Raw genomic sequence first — 21,544 nt, 5'->3', positions numbered from 1 at the left:
AAAAGGCAGTGCCAAAGGAAATGGTTTGCTTCGGAGCCCTCTGGGTCTGCTCTGCTGTTCTTCCTTTTTTTGGACTTTGTGGCTGTTTGAGTGGGTACCTTTTTCCATAGAAAGTTTCCATTGCATCAGCTATTCACGTTGTCACCACCTATATGTAGGCTGTTTCGAATCGGTGAACCGAATCAGGCCCTGAGGGGCCCTTCACAACTTACAGGGGGTGAGGACAGAGCCAGACAGCCCCACCAGTCTGTGTTGTCTGCCGGTGAGAGGAACACCCCGGGCCTAGCAGGGCCACCTTCTGTCTGCTTGGTCCCTTTGGGAAGCCATTTTTAGAGTGGGCCTTAAGAGCATAGGCTCCTGGTTTCGAATCCTGCCTCCTCCACGTCCTAGCTGTGTGGCCAGCGGCAGGTCATTCACCTAACATCCCTGGGCCTCAGTGAACTCATTGGTAAAATGGGAATAACCATAGCACCTATTTGGCTGGCTTTGGGGGAGACTCCAGCAGTTAATCCCCATAAAGCACTTTTCCATCACCCATGCTGAGTGCCCAGTGCCCACTCCGTCCTCTGGACCAACACACAACAGCATCTCACTGCCTTCCCGAGCTCATCCTCTCCATAAGGCCGGATAAACCGTCCTGACACCCAGTTCTCACCACGCCCCTCCCTGGGCCAAATCTGTCAGTAGCTCCCCCTGGAGAGTAGAGTTTACATTTGGGATCTCCCTCACGAATATGCCAGGCTGCCTCAGACATCAGCGCTCCCCTACAAAACCCCGCTCCTGCCAAACTAGCATGCTCAAAGTTCTCCTGCCTTCCTGAGGTTCTCTCTGTCCAGAATGCTCTTCTCCGTTTCACTGTGGCCAAGTCCAACCACATCCGCCCACGTGCACCGGCTCATGTGCCACCTCCGCCACGAAGCCCTCCACGCCCTACCCTCTCTGGCCAGAAATGATCTCTCATTTACAGCATTTGGTCTCTTTATTGTGGCATTTACCTTCCCTACCCTATATGTGGGATATAATCTTACAAATGCCGGCTGGCATCACAGACAAACCGCACAATCTTTGAGGACAGGATTGGGATGGGTGTGATTCATCTCTGTATCACTCACAGAGCCTTGAACATAATTGGCAACAATAAATGAGTGAAGAAACAGAGTTCTCTCAGTTTACTACCTCTGGGTGACAGGGGAAAATATCTGTAGGTGTGTCAGTGAAGATGAATCAACATCCTGACAGCATCCACATGCTCTTCTTGGTGCTTCTGGAGGGAGTCAGCGGACCAGGGTGTCAGCCAGGGACTGGGACCTCAAGAGGTTCACAGCACCCCCCCCCCCACCCCGCCGAGCCCAGGCTCCACTGCTGAGTCCCAGGTGAGCAGCCACAGCCCAGGGTCAGGGGCTTGAAAGTCATTCAAGGCATCCTGAGATGGCCAGGAGCGACTGCTGACCTCTCCCTCTCCTGCGTTCCCCACAATGCCATATGTCGCCAGGTCCTCAGTGAATTGGCTCTGTAAGTATCTCTCAAGCCTTTTAGCTCCTCTCCAACCCCCTGCCCAGGTCCACTCTTCCTGCTGTGCGGTGTGGCATTTCTGCATCATAGAACAAGCATGCCTCACGGTGCTCCCTGACCACTTCCGATGCTTGCTGACCGCCATTGGACATCCAGATTCCTCAGCCTGTTCCCCATATGGCCACTGTGACCTTCCAGCCTCACCCATCTCCCGACAGCCTCCCTCACCTCTTGCCTTTCAACTACCTGGTAATACTGGACACGCCACCTTCTTCACAGCCTCCAAACCCTTGCTCACACCGTCCCCACTCTCAGGAAGGTCCTCCCTCCCTTCTCTGCCAGGTGACCTCCGGCCCATCCTTTGAAAGCTCAGCTCTGGCAATCCCTCTTTCTGCCCCAGTCCCACTGTTGCTCCAGGGACCCGGCTGGAACCCCCTTCTCTCGTGCTCCCGACCCTCCTGCCCATCTGACCACACTATGATCGTCATCCTCCCGCCTGTGCGTCTTCCCCGCAGACAGCGGGTGCCTTCGGGGCAAGAACAACCTGTACTGTCTGTGTACCTCCAGCGCTCAGCACGGTGCTTGGCATGCGGGATGAACGAGTGATGAATAACAATGAACAGACACGCCACCACCGGCCTGCCTTCCAGGGTGTGGCCCCTGATGTCACCGCATTCAGGAACTCGCTTTCCAGGACGGGCAACAGGTGATTTTGCCAAAGGGGCTGGTCTGAGGTCCACCTAGACCGAAGGGTTTTCCCAGGGGACCTGCCATCTCTGTGCTGCAGTCCTGGAACCGCAAACAGTCTGATGCTTGCCTCTGGGTGGCTGTGAGGCCTCCGAACCTGGAGATGGGCCGAGGCTTTGGCGGGGTAGGAGGAGGGGAATCTGAAGGGCGTCCACCTCTGGCCGCTTGGAACCAAGACCTTCCACGCTGTCACCTTCCTCCTGCCCACGCTGCTCACCCTCTGCCCACTGTGCCCACCTTCCTATCCCCTTACCCGTCCCCGGGGCCCCCCTCCTGATTCTCTACCAGGCTGCCTCTACCTCCCGTTCTTTAAATAGCTTTGCTCCCAGAACTAGGGGGCAGGATGGGGGGTGGTGGGAGGTGGGCAGCACAGGGTGGGACCCCAGCTCTGCCATTATCCAGGCATGTGACCGAGAACAAATCATGCTCCCCGCCAGGCCTCAGTTTCCCCTTCTGTCAAACCAAAGAGCAAACAAGCTCAACTCTAAGGACCCCTTCAGTCCTAACTCCTTGTCTAGGAGTTGATTTATTTCCCAGCCAGAATAATCCTTTCCCGTTAAAGCAAAACAAACAAACAGAGAGAACCACATGTCTTTCTCTGCTCCTCCTGAAAGCCAGGACGGGTCTCCAACTCTGGAAATATGCTCGACGCCCTTTTGATCCTTGAAGGAATGCCCTCAAAGGGTGGCAATTTCTCTGTCCTTATAAGCCAGGGATTTAAAACATCCTTGTGCACCTGTTCTTTTTTCCTATTTTAACAATTGGGTGAAAGAGGTCTTTCTCACTCTCATTTTACAGATCAAGTCAGGCTCAGGGAGGCGAGTGGCTTGTTAGAGTCCCCAGGTTAGTGTGTGGGAGAGGGGGAACTGGCCCCCAGGACACATGCCACTGCTGCCTGGTGCTCAGCCCAGCAGCTGGCCTCACCGGCAGCCAGGTGGGACACACGTCTCCCTGTGCATTTGCACGAGCTTTCTTCACACACGCAGAAACACCAGGCAGGTTCAAGCGCGCAAAGCCGCAGTCAGCTGCGGGCAGGAGAGGCCCAATTCCTAGAAGTCAGGCTCCTTCCAGGCCCCACATTCCAGAGAAGAGGCAACACTGACAGCTGGACTTTGCCCACGCAGAGAAGACTTTATGTCTGAACATTCCAGCCCCTTCTGCCATCACAGGCCTCCCAGCCTTGGAACCCAGTCCAGGGCAACAGAAGCTCTGCCCCCAAGACAGGTCAATGCCTTCTTCCTCCTCTGAGACTCCCCATGAAGGCTGGCTGCATGTGATCTGACCACCAGACAGCGAGGGAGAGAAGTTGAGGGCCCAGAGTCCTAGAAGAGAAGGAGCCAGGGCTGCAATTCCAGGCCCGTCTTCCACTCTGGCTCTCCCAGCTGGTAACCACGGCCTTGTACTGTTACTTTAAGGATACACTGGTCCTGTCTTCCAAATTATACTGTAAACTCTTTAACGGAGGCCCCACAGTAGGACCTCCACATACATTTGTACAGTGCACAACCTGTACAACCATTCACAGCTCATGACTTCTGACCATCCCCTGCATAGTATTTATCACCATTGTAATTAAAGAACTAATGTGTAATGACTTATTCTCTTCTCACAGAATATAAATTCTCAGGGGAGGATCAGGCTCTGTTTGTCTTATTCCTCAATTGGAGCTCAGCTCCTAGCATAGTATTAATGTAGAAAAGGCGTTCAATAAATATGTGTTGGAGTAACAAACTCATCTGGGTACTCGCTCATGCACTTAATCGCAAGAAGAGTGGACTTGCCCTCGAGTTGAAGGGGAGAGAGCTGTGTCCTGGTCCCAGCCCTACCACTGGTTCCCTTATGCCCTTGAGTAAGTCATTTCCACTCTCTAGGCCTCAGTTTTCCTATCTATAAAATGAAGTGTGGGTTTGGCCTTTCCGTACCACCTTTGCACCACACCGATGGTGCGTACCTCCTTAAATTTTGCACACCGCGCACCTCACTTGCCTCACTCATGTCCCAGCCCGGCTTTTCCATGTTTTCTCCAGGTGTCATCCAGGTGGAGGTGTAGGGGAGTGCTCAGGAAAGCGAGAGGAGAAGGCTCCCAGGCAGGGTGGTGACATTTGCCATGCCTGGGAGAAGAGCTGTCTCTCCTGGACTGCATCTCTGAGAGAGGGAAGTGACACCAACAGTGTGCGACACCCGCTGCAGACAGCAGTACTGTCAAAGGCCTTTGACACCAACCTGCTTACCTCCAGCCTGCACTTGGGGACAGAGGGAAGAGGTCTGCCCAAGGTCAGAGTCACCAGGTGCCACAGCCAGGACCACAGCCAGCACAGAGCATGGCTCCTGCAAGTCTGGGGCACAACCAGTTTCCACTAGCAGAATCCACTCATTCCTCACCTAGGTCTTGGCAGTTCCCTGGAGAGTGGCCCTGTCCCTCTTCTTGTGGGGCTGGTTGGTGGATGGGCACGGGGGGAGGGGCAGCAGCAAGCTGGTGCTTAAAACACAGACAATGCAAAGTCCACAGGGACGGACACCCCAGGAGCGACACAAAGTGTCAGAGGAAGGAGGAGTTACTGAGGGGGACAAGACAGGGTGTCATGAAGAACTGGGGGGCTTAGGGGCAGAGACGGGGGTGGCGTTCTAGGCTCGAGATGGCATCGGCACAGTGTGGCTGCAGGAGACCCTGCTCAGGGCTCTAAAGAGCTGGGTGCTTACTGAGAGGATGGTCACTCTCCCACGTGGCCAGCGAGGTGGCTGGCAGGGAACCTGTGCCCAGCGTGAGGCAATAGCAACGAGGAGACCTCAGGAAAACAAAAGAACACATCTGCAACTTGCCTCTCTGAGAACCTCTCCCCTGTGCTCTCAGCCTCCCTGGTGGCCAGCCTCCTGCAGCCATGGCACATTACCATTGAACTTGGTGGGTTAAAACAACATGAAGGTCTTATCCTAGGGTTCTGGAAGTCAGAGGTCCCAAATGGGTCTCACTGGGCTATAATCAAGGCACCCGCACGGCTCATTTCTTCCGGAGGCTCGAGGGAGCATCCATTTCCTCGCCTTTTCCAGCTTCTAGAGGCAGCCTGCATTCCTCGGCGCATGGCCCCTTCCTCCATCTGCAAAGCCAGCCATGGCGGTGGAGCCTTCCTCATGTCACGCCGCCAACACCCACCCTCCTGCCTCCGCTTCCACATTTAAAGGCCCTTGAGATTTCACCGGGCTCAAGGGGATGATCCAGGATAATCTTCTTTTAAAGTCAGCTGATTAGCAACTATAATTCTATCTGCAACCTTAATTCCCCCTAGCCGTGTAAAGTACCCATTTCACAGGTTCTAGGAATGAGGATGCGGACATCTCTCAGAGGCCGTTAATCCGCCTACCACGCTGCATGGAACACATCTCCCCTAAAAACAGCTTCAGGAGAGTGGCAGCCCCGGCAGAGACAGAGAGAGAGGCAGGGGTGGTGGGGTGCACGGGAGGGAGGCAGGCAGACACCCCCACCCCAGCAGTGGCAGCTTCCCGGCTGCCTGCCTAGCGTGCATCATCCTTGAGAAACTCGTCATGTTTCCACACTGAACCAGGCACGTGCAGTTTCCACAGTGACTGCAGGAGCAGGAGCAGAGCCAGAAATAACCCCGCCGCGATGGAAAACATCCCTTCCTCGGTGCTCCACTCGCTCTCTCCTCCTCGCTCTCCCCATCACCGTGGCACCGTGGGCACAGGAGTTTCCGGCAGGTTCTAGTTTGGAGGCCTTTCCAGGGCTTGGCTGTGACCCCGGGAGTGCGCCTCCTGAAGCCTGGCTCTGGGCAGGAGAAACACAGGTTCGTGGATTTGCCCTCAGGCATCTGACTGCGGGGCTGGGCCGGGCGCCCTCACCGCCGCGTCACCGCCCCTGAGCTGCAGGTCCATACAGCATCCCAGTCTTTCCTTCTCCGCCTTCTTGCCAGCAAACACTGGGACCCGCTGGGTACTACCCCTTTGTGCCTGAAGCCCATGACACCCTGATCTTGCCCCCTCCTCGGGCCTCTGGAATGTGACGAGACCCTGCCCTGTGACAGCCGGCCTGCAGAGGGAAGTGGCCAGAGGCCACTCGCACAAGCCCAGCTGTTACCCCCCACCCCCGCCTTTGCCCTGCCTGCCGCCTGCTCTTGTACCCGCCCTAGGAGTCCCATCTGGGAAGCTCAGTCTTAACTCCGCCTCCTCCCAAAGCCCCTCACCCCCGAGGGAGTTTTCCTCTTAGAACAAGATCTCACTCCCTGTAGGGGCTAAAAAACGGGCAGAAATATATAGACCGACAAATGGCCAGGCCTCACCGTCCACATCACTCACTCCTGTGACATGGCGTCTCTAGGGCCTGGGAGATCTCCGCCGTGACGGGTTAATTTCTCGTGTTTTACGTCCTGGTCCGTCAAAGGAAAACCAGAGCTGACACACCGACATGCCAGGCCCTGCGCCGAGTATTTGCACGCGCTAGTTTATTCAATCCTCACCTCAACTCAATGATTACCACACCCATTTTACATGGAAGAAAGTGAGACTCAGAGAAGGGAAAGGACGTGCCCAAGCTCACACAGCCAGAAAGTGGTAGAGCCCAGACTGAACCCCAAGATGCCCGACTCTGGAGCTGAAGCCGTAGGCAGCATGTTACTTTGGTGGGTGGGCGAAGGAGGCACACAGGCGACCCCTGCTAAATGCTAAACGAGATGTTTCCAATGTTTCTTCTGGAAAGCCCTGAGCCGCTCAAGGCATCTCCAGTGTTGTCTCTTTGCATGTATTAGGATTCAGCGTAAGATTTTATTTGGGCTAAAAAAAAAAAAAAAAAAAAAAAATATGAGGAGTCGGGGAGGATCCATTATCAGCAAAGTCTGGAAATTGCTGACTGTCGCCACACCCATCCTTGCACTGATGACAAGCCTGAGGCTCAGACACCGAAGTGACCAGCAGAAAGGCAAGGCCTCCGACACTGAATCCAGAGAGCTCTGCGTGTTTCCCCTGCTCCTTGAAGGAACAAGCATCTCCTCTGCCCTCAGCCCTTCGCGCCACGTGGTGCGGAGTTTAGAATCAGATGTGGCGTGGGGCCCGGCTCCCGCTGTCACAGCGCTGCATACTCGACAGCCTGGCAGCGCCAGCCCCGAAGTCTGCGTTTCCTCGTCTGTGAAGCAGGGCCTGCGAGGATGAACCAGAGTGGGCACAGACAGGCCGAGTGTCAGTCAGGAGCACTACATCGTGATCACGGATAACCGTGCCGGGCCCTGAGCCGCTGTGACGGGAGATGGAAAGAGCCTATATTTAGAATCAAAAGCCTCAACCAACGCCCCGGCTTTGATGTTCACCACTACGTGCCTTGAGCCACCCACTTGACTTCTTTGAGTCTTACTCTTGGAGATAAAAATGTCTCCGTCAGGGGTTGGTATGAGTTTGAAATGCGGTAACACATGGAAATGTTGGCAACATCAGCAACCCCTGGGTGGTGGAATCCCAGGCCCCACCCTGTCCCACTGTCTGATTCTATAGCTGTGGGCAGTACCCAGGAATCTGCATTTTCCCCAACCCTCCAGCCCCCCTCATCATTCCATTGCAGGTAGACAACAGGCTACACTTTGAGAAATCATTCTAGAAAGTGCTCAATATGTGTTTGTCAAATAGACGAATCCTTGAACATCTGTTGAGCTGCACATGGCTGCTGGAAGACACAGGCCGGAGGAAATAAGTAATTTTCTCCAAATACACTTCCTGTGAAGTCCAAATGACGGGAACCCGCTTGGGGCTTCTAGGACTGGGAGGATGATGTAATAACAGCCCCCTCGCCTGAGGAGCAGAGCGTGAGCTCTTCCTGTCAGGCGGGGACAGACCTGGCTGCAGGGTCATGCCCAGGGGCTCAGGGTCAAACCGAGGGAGGGACGTTCCAGGGAGCCCCCTGGGGACTCGTTCCAGACCCTGTTCTCTTCAGCATCTTCATGCAGACAGGAAAGAAAGAACTGAAAATATGCTCATTAAATCTGCATCTGGCACCCAATTTGGCAGGGTTGCCAACATTCTGTAAGACTAGAATTAAATTAGCAAATTGGAAGTAAAATGATTTTAAGCAGACATGATGGAATTCATCATGGCCAGGTGGAAGCTAGTGGGGGAAGGGACCCAGGAAAGCCCACAGGCCCCGAGGGTGGGAAAGCCTGGCTGTGGAAACAGAGAAGGAACACATCGATGAGCAGACCTGACCCCAGTGATAACATCCACCCTCGGAATGTGCTGGTGACAAAGACAGATGGCCCCACACTGCAAGGTGGTGAGAAGTTCCTTCTGGGAGGCAAGAGGCGGGGCTGACAACAAACAGCGAAGGATGGCAGCCATTTAAAAGGGACCAAGAGGAACGGACCCAGGGAACGGCTGGGAAATGAGACAGGGTGGGGTCTCCAGACCAGGACAGGCACTCGGGTGGTGCACACAGCGCCCAGGGCTGTAATGGCATTGCATGTTTATCGAGCTTGTGGTCCGAGGGAATCACTGGGATGGACACAGAGGGGACAGAGGGTGGCACAGAGTCTATGGAGGGAGAAGAAGCATTAATTGGGCACTTACTAAGCATCAGGCACTGTATTAGATGCTTGTCAAGTATTATCTCGTTTAATCTTCTCAGTAATCCTGTACTGTAGAGATTAATATTCCTCGCTCTTCATTTTCTTGGGTTTTCTTTTTTATTTTCTTTGTTTAAAAATAAATTTTTTAAAAAATACAGAAGTATTTATAGTACAATGTGGACAAGCCCCCTGCGCCCTCCCAAATTCTCCTCTCCAGACGAAATGACCGTGAATACTTCCCTGGGATGTTCTCATGAGCACAGAAACATGTCTACCTGTGTAGGCACATATAGAATTGCTTAACTTTTTCTGAATAAAAATGAGATCAGTTTAAACATATCACACAGAAACCTTTTTCCAGTTAAGAATATGTTGTAAATGTCCTCCCATGTCACGACCTGTAAATTCACCTGTTTCTTTTTAAATTGCCACAAACTATTCCATGGTACAAATGCACTTTCCTTTTTTTTAAGCATTGCCACTGCTGGACGGTTGAGGTCATTTCCAATTTCTCTCTACTGCAGACAATAGTGTAAGGGAGCACCCTTGTACATAGATATCTTTCTGTACATGTGTTTTTCTAAAGCTGGGGAATTGCTGGATCGAAGTAGGCATGTGCATTTATAATTTTCTTTCTTTTTTGTTTTTTCGTAGGTTTGATTTTTTGTGTGTGTGAGGAAGATTGGCCCTGAGCTAACATCTGTTGCCAATCTTCCTCTTTTTTTTTTTCTCCCCAAAGCCCCAGTACATAGCTGTATATTCTAGTTGTAAGTCCTTCTAGCTCTTCTCTGTGGGATGCCCTCACAGCATGGCTTGAAGAGTGGTGCGTAGGTCTGCACCCAGGATCCGAACTGGGAGACCCCAGGCTGCTGAAGCAGAGCGTGCAAACTTAACCACTATGCCACTGGGCCGGCCCCTATAATTTTCACTGATACCAACTTAGACTTGCAGGTCCCCTTGACCCTTGCCAGCACTAGATCGTCTCTATTTTTTATTTTTTCTATTTTTGCCATCTATAATCATTTTAATTTATAACCCTTTGTCTTTTAGTAGCTAGAGCTTTAGTCATATGTTAATGAGCCATTTTCACATCTGGGAACTACCTGTTTATAGCTTTTGCACACTTTTTAAAACTTGGCTTTTTTTGTTAGTTAATGGGAATTCTCAGAAAGAATAATAAAACACGTAGCTTTCTATGCACCAGGCACTGTTGAGGGCTCCCCCTGAGCTGCACAGCACTAGTGAAAACCCTCAGAGGGAGGCAGTAGATCAGGCCCTGCTTACAGCCGAGGAAAGAGACGCCTGAAGACTCCAAATGGCGTCTGTGGTCACACATGTCAGAGGACAGACAGGCCAGAGTCCAAGGGACTAGCGAACCAACCGCTTCATCCTCACGAGATGTTTTCGAAGCTCCCCCCTCCTCCCATCTCTGCAAGTTGCAGAGAAAGAAAACTCCCTCCTTAAATTGTCCCTCTTTCTGTTATTTACCCTCTACTGTATTTGTGGCATCTTTAAGAGCGCATTGTTCTTATAAGCCAGGTAAGGAAAGAGAAGTTCGGTTTCTGACGAGGCAATCACAAAAAAGAATTGGAGCCTGTACCTTAGATGGGGCATCCACAGCTCAGGGGCCTGCCTGGAGGAGCGAGGAGCAGGATCTGGTGGGGGCAGGATGCATGCATGGGGACGTCAGGGAATGTGGGGGCTGAGGGGGTCCCAGGCTCTGAGGGGCTCTCAGGACAGGCAGGCGGTTTACAGGACTCTCCCCGGGGCAACATGGCATGGGGAAGGCTTGGACCAGGGAGTAGGGTGAAGCTCAGCCCAGCTGGAAATCGTCATCAATCAAAGGGCATTCTCACCCAACCGGGCGTGTCCACTGAGTAGATGCACGGATCAGTAATGATGCAAGTCTTTCGGGGTGACAAATACACTTGTGTGTATGGGAGGGCCAGGAGCTCCCTTGTGCAAAGGCCACACTTGACAAAAGCAGAATTTTGGCCTTCAGTGGTATGTTTTCATGAGGTTCTCTTTTAGCTCCCAAACACCAGTGTCGCATGTGGGTTTTGGGTTAGGGACCCACCACCGAGTTGTCACATGGTCACCCTCACTCAGTGAGCGCGCACAATACTTCTGTCTCCCATGAACACAACACACAGGGGAGGGGGAAGGATCATTTGCATGCAATTTGCCACTTTCTTCTGAGAAGAAAGAAATTAAGTTAACAAAAATAAGAAAAATGTGGCAAACTGACGTGCTGAAACTAACATGCAGAAACAAATTTTAAGTAGCAATTTAGCATTCATTTTGTTTTTTTCTGCTTTGACCTCAGATAGCTTTAATGTTTCCCAGAATGTTTCTCTATGGAGCTCTAGTCAGCTAGCCTTATATATACATACATAAATATATATTCCTTATACATATAGTCCACACATGTGTATATATATATATATTTTTCCTTATACATTCATATATATATGAGTTCTCTGATCAAACTTGGAGAGCTGCACACACTATCCACCTCTACACATCCACACATACACACACACTCTCTCTCTCTCTCCCACATACACATTTTTGGAGATTTCCAGTGCACTGTTGCATATTAAAGGCTCAGAAGCCCTGCAGTATAAGGACCTCATGCACTTGGCTACAGCACTTTTATTTTCCTCCTGTAACGTCTCTTTCCATCCCGCAGCACATGATCTACAGAACACACCATGGGAAATTCTAGGCTTCGTTATTTTACAAGATCAGAGCCTGCTTAAAATAAAGAGCCTGTATTGGGGCGGCTCTCCTCCTCTTTTAAATATGAAATGCCTTCTGATAGACCCGTGATGACCATGGGTTCCTGTCCACCTCAGACAAGGGGGTTAGAGCCACAGCTAAAGTCATCTCAGCATATTTTGCCTCCCCTGTATTGCAGGGCGACACAAAATGCCCACATGCCAAGGTGACATGTGGCCACAAGCCCTGTGGAAACGGTTAGGAGGCCGGTCTCCAGGCAGGCTGAGCTGTGTCGCTCGGTGGTTGCACGGTGAGCCTGGACCAATTGCTTGCTCCGGGCTCAGTGGCTTTCAGCCGGAGGGTCCTCAGAGACTCAGTTAAGCCAGCCCCCTGGTTTTGTGAATGGGGAATCAAGGCCAGAAGGGACCAAATCTCAGAATCCCTTGACCCCGGTCCCTTTTCTTCATTCCAGGAGACACCCCTCCCTGGCCCTAAATGCTTTCTACCGTAAAAGAAAACCAGATCACTGACAACGCCTTTCCACTTCTCTGATTCTGTTCTCACGGCCTCACAGCACCCCTTCACAGCCATTAGTCACTACGATTCCTGTAGTCGCGGGATACAGCCCTACAAATCAAACTGGGTTTCCGTCCATCTGCCATGGCATCAAGTGAAAATGCGTTGGTGAACTTTTATCACACCTAAAGGGCATACTTGGCACAGCCTAAAATATAGGTTATATGGTGTATACTAGAAATTCACTTGGGGACAGTCTCCCAGGGAGTTACCTCCAAGAGAACATTCCTCCTCCAGGTTACAGGCATTGGCTTATGATTTTGCTCCTTCTCACACAGGCAACTCTAGTAGCACACTTGGGGTGACTAGAGGCAGCAGGGGTTCAATTACTTAATCACCATTGTGGCTTTCCTAAGTAACCTTGAGGAGGCCAACTAGTTGGAGTGCATGTGGATTTATTCATTTATTTTCAAACACACTTTTCACTTTGGAATAATCTTATATTGACAGAAAAGTCTCAATATAGAACAGAGTTCCTCTATACCCTTCACCCAGCTTCCTTTAATGTTAAGATCTGACATAACCAATGTGCATTTGTCAAAACTATGAAATGGACATTGGTACCTTGCTATGAACTAAACTACAGACTATTCGGATTTCACCAGTTTTTCCACTAATGTCCGTTTTCTGTTCCAGGATCCAATTCAGGACCCCTCATTGCATTTAGTCCTCATCTCTTTGTCTATGGATTTATTTTTGTTTTCAAGAAATAGATACCATCCATTATTGCACGCAAAGTGGTACACCGGGTGCCCAGCCACCCTGTAAGGAGAAAGACAGCATCTGATGAGCAGCAGAGTCTGCGTTTGAGGGTCCACTCTGCCCCTCACTTGGGATACAGTCCTGGGCTTGTCACTCCACATATAGAGTTCTCAGATTCCACATCTGCAACATGGAGACGATACCTCCTACCTGGTTAGAGGGCTGATCAAGACACTCCATGTGGACAGGCGTTTCGCAGGCATTAAGCCAAGTTCACACAGAGCCCCATCCAGGTCACTGTTACTATTATTAACGTTGGTGTAATGATGGTCATGAATTAGACTCAATATCCTGTATCGAAAGTAGGACAGCCCAGAATCTGAGCTGCCTGGCTGAGCTGATCATTTCAGCTTCCTATGAGATCTTTCCACAGACCCCACCTGTACCCCATAGAGAAAGAAAATTCTGTTCAAATGAGCCTATTCAGTTCTACACTCCCTTCATGGCTCTGCTCAAATGTCACCTTATCAGCGATAACTTCCTGACCACCCTACATACAAGAGCCCCCCGAATCCCGCCCTGGGATGCCTTGCTGGTTTATAAGCTCCAGGACAGCACTGGCTGTTGTCTGCTTTGGTCACTGCTGGATGTGCCTAGAACAGTGCCTGACACTTGGTAAGTGTTCAACAGATATTTGGTAAATGAATGACTGGAGGCTCAGCTTTACTCTGCAATCTCTTGCCTCCATCCTGATAACGTGAAAACAGACCCTTCCCAATGCAACACACAGTTGAATTCAAACAAGAGAAAAGCTATTCAGGAAGCAGGTGGCTTTGAACCTTCTGGGTTTTTCTTTAAGAAAAAAAAAGGGAGTAACATCCTTCTTTGAATTTAATTTAATGCCATTAATGTCCCTTCACCTGCCTCCTCTCCCATGAGCAGCTCTGCCAGTTGGAAACCACAGTCTCTTCCTGGTTCAGAGCCTGTCTGCTGGCCCCGCTCCACAATCAATTCCAGCAGAGCCCAGGCTGGAAAAAGCTGGTGAAATCCCCACACACGGCAGCCCACCCCATCACCGTGGCCACTCAGCACTTGTGCATCAGAGGCCCGCAGGCTTCTCAGAGCAGGAGGAAAGCCAGGGGACCCTGCAGACTGGCCTCAGTGAGGACACTGAGGTCCAGAGAGGGGAAGGACCTGGCAAATGACACACAATGCCGTAGTGGCAGGTCCAGGACAGAAGCCAGGACTCCGGACTCCACACTCTAGTCCTGACTCCTCTTGGGCTGGAACCACTTCCCCCTGCCCACCTTTCACCAAGGGACATGTGTTTATTTCCTTGAGCTCCAATCTGGCTGTCTGCCCACCCCTGCCCATTCCTGGGTACCTGATGAGCTTCAGCAGCTATGGCTGGAGGTGACTCTAAACGTAGCAATGCACAGGACAGTAGAGGCATGAGCCAGACAGAAAGAAAATGGGGGTCACACTTGTTGAGAGCCAGGTGCTCTCTATCATCATCTCACCTAACGCTCAGAGTGCCCTGCAACGAAGGTGTCATAACCACATTGTGTGACCGAGGAAAAGGAAACACAGAGAAGTTAAAAAAAATGCAGCAAATCACACAGCAAGTACGTGGCAGAGCCAGCAGCAGAGTGGGGTTCCTCCTGGTTCCAAAGGCCTTGTTCTCTGCCACACCGTTATAGTAGAGACCCTAAAACACAGACGGCACTCCAGAGACACGTGGGTCTTTAAAACAACAAAATACTCCAGTGAAGTAGCCAGGATAATCCCATTCTAGAGATAAGGAAACTGAGATCTGGAGAGGAAATGCAACTTGTCCACGGCCACGTGGCTGCTGAGTGGTTGGGTCGGCTAGACTCTGAGCTTCTTGAGGATGGAGGCATTTTCCCAGTGCTTAGCCAAAGCTGATCCCAGGGAAGGCTCAACTCAATCCATGGGTGATGAATAAATGAATGAATGAATGACATAGTGGGTTAGTAGTGCAACCTGCAACTCCCACTAGCCAGGTGTTTCCCCTCCAAATGCCCCACATGGCAGCCTCAGGAATGGGAGACCAGGTCTGAACTCAGCACTGACCCCCAACCTTATGTCCCTCTCTCTGCACCCACAGATCTGCTAGAAGCGCGCGGAAAGTGATGCTGGCCCTGGCCCCCATTCAGCGCTCAGCTCTCCACTAGAGCCGGAGCTATGCAAGGAAGAGGTGTGGGAAGATGGCGGAGCTGGTAATTCTTTGGCCCAAAGACGAGTTTACGACATGGAGTGTATCCTCTTCTCAAAAGTCTGGTGTTGGGAGCAAATTGGTGCATTTTTATTGAACCCTTTGTTAGCAACCAATTCACAAGTCCTGCAGTTGTTTTTCCTATCATTCATTTTTCATAATAATAACTGAAACTTTATTTTACTGTTCACCTACTATGTGCCAGGCACAGATATCACATAAGATAGCTGACACATAGATGGTCTCCTGTAATCTGTACAGCCATTCTATAGACAGGTGTGTGCATTCCCATATTACAGACAAGGGAGCTGAAGCTTAGGGGAGGTAAAGGAAGTAAAGGAACTTGGCCAAGGTACATTCTAGAAAGCAGGAGATGCAAACTTAGGTCTGTGGGGCTGCACAGCTCTTGCTCCTACCATGTGGCTGATGTGGGCTCCAGACAAGGGGGTTAGAGCCACAGCTCAGGATGCATGGACACTCGAGGCAGATGGAGGTCCTACTAGGCTTCCTGGGCATCCAGAGGGCCAGGCTTCTCATCCTCAGGCTGAACTTCTAGCACCACGGCACTTCTCCACGTGCCCAGACGCCCTCCCTGGAGGTTCTGAATCAGACAGTTGGGGTGGAACCTGGAACTCTTCTGTAAAAGCTCTCAGATGACAGCAACAGACTTCCTTGGTTAAAAAACCCCTGTTCTCAATTCTCAGAAGGTCATTTTCTCACCTCTATACCCTCTTCTAGAAGGTTCCAAAATGTTTCTTGAGAAATTCATTTCTTGATTTATAAAGAATACCAGGCCTCAGAACCCAAGACCTTACAATTCTAGGATTCTCAAGAAAGCAACAGTAATTCTGATCATCCCCAATTGGGATGTGAAGGTCTGTCTTTATCAACCATTGCAATTGTTCCCAAACAGTGTGATGTTTATGAAAAGGACTTGGGTTTGAGTTCTAGCTCTGCCCTTTACTAGCTGTGCAACCTTATGCAAATCAATTCAACAAAATCACTATTCAAAGCCTACTACATACCCATAAGCCCTGGGCTGGGAAGACTAAAGACACAGAAGTGGACCAAAAAAGTCACGGTCTCTCTTAGTTCTGAGTTAGTCATCTGTAAAGTGCGAACCAGCAGCTGCTAAGCACCTATGACAATGTGCCATCCCCTGACATGCACGTTCTCACTTCACACCCCCAGGGCCTTAGGAGGTAGGTGCTTCTGCGTCCTGCTTTGCAGCTGAGGAAGCAGGGAATTCAGAGGGGGAAGCAGCTTAGGTGAGCCTGCAGCGGTGTGTGGCAGGGGCTGAGCTCTCTCCACCTCCACCATCCCCCTCCCCCCGCCCTCCCCCACTTGGCAGATGAGCCCACAGAGTGAACGGGATAATAGGAGAGAGTGCTCCGCGGCCGACCAGGAACCGCACAGATGTGTGACATCATGGTTATTAATAATGGAAGCAGCACGACTAATTCACGGTCCCTCCAGATGGACCACCTGAATTGTGGTGAACCTCCTGCAAACAGAGCATCAAATTCTAGTACGGCAGAGCTGGGAGGGGCCTTCAGAGTCCAACTCTTTCCTCATTTATAGGGGCGGTGGGTGGACAAGATGGGAGGGCGCCCTCTGAGATAGCAGAGGCAGCCCCGCCTCCCCAAAGCCCAGGATGCACCAAGTTTGGCTTTAGTGATTGAACCACGAAGATAACGTCCCAGATCAGACACCAGCAGTTGCCCCTCCAGAGGGTGCTGGTAAGGGAATCAGCAGTGAACTGCCCGTGTGGCCTCTCGGTGGGCCGCAGCCCAGCTCCTTCACACTGCAGGGCCTTTCCTGCTCTTCTTCTGCTTGGATACCTTTCTCCCAAATCTTTGCATGGCCATCACTTTTTCATTACTCAGGTCTCGGAGTAAATGTCGGCTCCTCAGAGAGGATGCCCCAGGCCCCACCCTTTGCTTCCCCAATTCCTCCCTAACATTCACACGGCCTTGTCTGAGTTTCTGCACAGTGCCTATCACTATTTAGCAATATCTTGTCCATTACTATTCCTTTCTCTCTTCCCACTGGAATGCAAGCTCCATGCACAGAGGATTAAAGAATTTTAGTGCTGTAATCCCTAGAAAGGTGCCCGGGACCCAGCAGGCACTCAGCGAACATGCGCCATGAATCCCCCTGGAGGTTGGCCCGGGGTCACCGCCATCCCAGCAGCCAGCAGTCACTCACTCATTCACCCATTCAACGATGCTTATTGAACCTCTCCTCTGTGCCAGGCGTTCTGCTAGGAGCTGGGGATTCCAATCAAACGAACGAGACAAAGTCCTTGCCCGAACAGAGCTGTTGATTAAAACACCACAGTGGAAGCCAGAGCTGGCTTCAGTCACATAAGGAGTGATCAAACAATAGCTGAACAAAAAAGGTGGGGGGATAGGTATGGCAGAAAATGGAGAAACGGGAGAACACCAAGGAAAAGCGAACCTCACACTGGCCCTGCAAGGACTCCCCACGTGCTCAATACTCATCTGGGAGCTGGTGCCAGGCACCTCCACCAGCTCTGGGGACATGGGGACATGGGAACATTGCCACGAGTGCCTCCTGGCTGCAGCCTGGAGCACAACAGGATGGATGCGCGTGTGAGAGAATGTGCACAGTAGACACGTGCGTGCACAGAAGCAAGTGAGCGAGTGTGTGTGTGCCTACGTAGGAGCGTGTGTGTGAATGAGTGTACAGGATCGCATGTGTGAGCATGTGTGAGAGTGCAGGGAGAGAGAGATTTGTGTGTACAAGTGGATGTGTGTAGAGTGCTCACGTCTGTGTCTATGATGACTCTGGCACCATTACTCTTCACCGCAGGTTCCACAGCTGGTTGAACTTTATGTGCTAAAGTCCCCCAAACAAACGATACATAGTAGGGACCCGATCATCATTTAACGCATTCAACAGTAAATCATTTAAATCCTTATGTTTGTCAAACATAAGGATTTGCAAACATGCAAACACGTTTGCAGCATGTCCACAAAAAGCAGCAAGACTGGTTCCAGAAGAGAACTTAATTTATGGATGAACGGAATGGGGTCTGGGTTCTGGTCCTTGTTTTACCACTAACTACTAGTTAATTTTGGGTCACTGTTTAGCTGTGTGATCTCAGATGAGCCACTCAACTTCTCTGGGCTTCTGCCAACTCTTCATTCAAGAAGGCAATTAGAACTTAGCTCTCAAAGTTCAGTGGCAACTCTACCATATCCCGTCATCTCTACTGGTAGTCCCAGAAGCACCGTTTCCTCGTAGAGCAAGTATGTGTAACTTGAAAAGGGCTACAGTCTCAACAAGGGAAATGCTGGGTTTGACAAAGTTAAACTGGTTCTTGTATTGCAGTCCTTCTCAGAGCCTTTAATTTGCCAGAATGGATTGTGATTGGCCAGAAGGGTGATAGAGAACTTGAAGAATTTGCCAGACTTGCTAGAACAGAGAAAACTTAACTCGTGGCACAGCTTTCAGAACTAAGGTTCCAGAGACCATACTTTGGGGAATCTGCTAGCAGGCACACAGGACACTTATTAATGCCCCTTTCTTGAGGATAAGTGAACAGAAATGGCGTTTGGTCTCCCTAAATCACAGAGCAGAGCCATGGCAAATACCAGCCCAGAATCACCCAAACCACAGTAACTGGCACGTGCACAGGGCTTTATAGTTATGATACGTCTTCATTTATATGGTCTCAACTCTCCCTGACAACATTTTTCAGATGATCAAATGCAGCCTGAAAGAGATTAAATAATCTGCCCAGAGTCACTAGGTGATGGATCCCTCCCTTGGCTTTATCAGTTTCCCCTATGTCCTTGGTCCAACCATCGATAGATACATTCTATATTTTATAGATAAGCAATTGTAGCCACTGTGCAGAGCCCTCTGCAAGATGCTGAGGCTGGCACCACCTGCACCTGTTCCTCAGCCACCACGGCTCCTGGCCGGCCCCCAGGCACACCACATCAGCGGAGGAGAGATGAGGGGAGGGGGCTAGAAAAATGCTCATGGAGCAGGAGCGGCTCCGTGAGGCCGGGAGTAGCCCCCTGCTAGTCCCCACACCCTCCGCCCACCGCAGGTACAGACCCCCTAGGCTGTGCCTCCCGTGCTAGGTGCCATTCTGCAGGGAGGGCGGGAAGAGCCAGAGTAAAAGCTAGTTTCACTCACTCCCAATAAGCCCGAGGAGTCCAAGGCTGGTCGGCTGTGACAGTCTGAAACTGCCACCGCCTCCAGGGGGAAGCGCCCCCCGGGCTGCCAAAGCCATTCAGCAGGTCCCACCCGTGTGCTGCGTCCCCGCGTGTAGGAGAGCGCAAGGCCCGAGAGGCGTGGCCGGGGAGGGTCTGCTCCGGGCACAGAGGGCTGTGCACGCCGACGGCGAGGGGGGCTGCGCCAGGCGCGAGGGTGCGAGAGAAGTGTGAACGCGGGAACGCTGGTGTCACCCAGGGCGGTGACAGAAGTAGTGTCTGGGAAACGCAGGCGGAGAGCGCGTGCACCAGGCAACCCCAGGCTACGGAGGAGTCCCGGGAGTTGGCACCGACGCGCTCCCGCACACGCGCCGGCGCCCAGCCCTCTCCCGCCGGCCCCGCCGCGGCCGACCCCGGCGCGGGGCTGCTGGCCGCCTGGCGGGGCCGGGCTGGCGGCGGCGAGGCCGCGGCGGGGGCGCGGCGCGGGGCGCCCCCTGCTTACCTGGGCGGCTGCGGCTCCGCGGCTCCGGGCTGGCTGCGCCGGCTGGACGGGGCTGCTGGGCTGCGCGCCCGGCCTCCGCGCCGCTCGGCAGCGCCCGCTGCTCGGCTCCGCCCGGCTCGGCTCCGCCCGGCGGTGCCCCGGGCGCTCGCTGGCGGCCCACGCGGCGCGGGGTGGGCGCGGGGCGGGCTGGCGGGCGGGCGCCGGCGGCGGGCGCGGCTCCGGGCCGCCCCGCGGCCGCTTGGAAGCTCCTTATTTGGGCAGTGATGTCAGGGGAAGTCGCAGGGGCCGGACCACCCACTTCTTTCCATTCACTCCCCAGAGTTTCCTGTCGCCGCGCCCGGGGGACCCCGGCGGCCGCCCGGGGAGCCTCTCCGGCCCGCTCGGCCTCGGCGTGCGCGCCTCGCGGCCAGCGGCCCTGGGCTCCCCGCGGGCCGGGATCCCGGGGTCCGGCGGGCGGCCACCGAGGGTCTGCGTCTGGGGAATCCCCGGCTCCGGGCAGCCGCGGGCAGGGTCTGCGCGGCTGCCGCCTCGGTGACAGGCCGTGTCACTCCGGGCGCCGCCCCTCCCTCCGCGCCCGCCCCGGCTCCCGCGCTGTCATTTCCTCCCGGGCCCTCCGGGGAGGGCAGTCAGGGAAGCCCCGGTCGCCGCCGCCGCCGCCGGGGCCCTGCCGCTCGGCGCCCTGACTCGGCCGCACCCGGCCCGGCGGGCGTCCATCGACGTCCCCAAAGTGCGCGCTCCCCGCCTGGCTCCTCGGTGCCAGCCCCACTCCGGGAAGCCTGCGCCTCCTCGGGCGGGAATCCGCCTTCAGGAGCGCCGGGGGGGGGGCGGGCCTGGCCGGCCTCCCTGGGCTCCAGCCTCGTGGGGGGTTGGGGAGCAGGGGCACCCCGGGGCTTCCCGATGGCCTGACTTTACCAGAAGCTGCTGGTCCCGGGACTTGGGACCTGAGTCACACGGGTTGGGTTCACGCTTTGGTCAATCGCCAGCGCACTTGGGCCAGCCCCCAGCGGCCTGCTTCCCGAGGGAGCAGAATGGCCAAACCCTGTAGACCTCACCAGGATCTATATTTTACAGATGCGCACATGAGGCTCAGACTCGGTGGCAGGTGACTTGAGCAAAGTCAACTCTGCAGAACCAGGGCTGCCTGTAGGTTTGGCTGACTCTAGACTGGCGTCCCTGGCCCTGAACAGCCTCAGGAGCTTATGGAGACTGAGGCCAAGGTCTGGACTAGAGGGAGGCAAGCTAAGCGCCCAGGGTCCCAGTGGAAGGAGGCACTCCCTCTGCGGGTCATGAAAGTTCCAGACCCCACAAGGTGACTGACCACTGCACTGACCAGGCTTTCCCAGAAGGCTTCTTGGAGGCCCCAGGCTTCCTCTGGCTCCAAAGTGATGGCCTCAAATTCAAGGCCCTGCCTGCTGTAAGGAGAGAGGTCCCTCTGACCAGAAGCCATCTGGGCTCAGGGGGCAGGTCTAGTGGCCTGGGCACTTCTGTGCCTTCTCCACACAACAGCTTCCAGCAGAGCCTCCACCCTCCAAAGCCAGGTCAGAGCAAACAAACCCCTCCCAGACCATCAACTTTGATGGAGGGACCCCGACTTCCAAAGCGGCACCCCACTCCTAGGTGTCTAAGGGGAGGAAACCATAGCTCCCAGATTGTCAGGGAGCGAAGGGAGGTGTGACTGCAGCGGGACACAGCCCTGCACACTCACATACACACTTGCACACCTGCTGGCCAGTTGCCAAGCCTCCCAGCTGTTTTGTTGATCACCAGCACCCCAGACTCCCCCATCTTCCATCAGCTCCCA

General features: G+C 53.1%; 1 protein-coding gene across 4 annotated transcripts in view; it reads right to left on the bottom strand.

The window, feature by feature from the left end:
• Nucleotides 1-21,544, bottom strand: part of HIVEP3 (HIVEP zinc finger 3) — a 474,366-nt gene that overhangs the window by 109,157 nt on the left and 343,665 nt on the right. The window contains exon 1 of one of the 4 annotated variants that reach the window (XM_070510166.1): nucleotides 19,744-20,500. The exons of the other annotated variants lie outside the window; for them this stretch is intronic. The gene's annotated coding sequence lies outside the window, so the exon portion shown is untranslated. Of the gene's footprint in view, nucleotides 1-19,743; nucleotides 20,501-21,544 lie in introns of those variants that run through there. 4 annotated transcript variants of the gene reach the window in all.

This window comes from Equus asinus, chromosome 5 (genome assembly GCF_041296235.1).
Source record: "Equus asinus isolate D_3611 breed Donkey chromosome 5, EquAss-T2T_v2, whole genome shotgun sequence".
NCBI lineage: Eukaryota > Metazoa > Chordata > Mammalia > Perissodactyla > Equidae > Equus > Equus asinus.
This window is presented reverse-complemented; position numbering and strand designations above follow the sequence as displayed.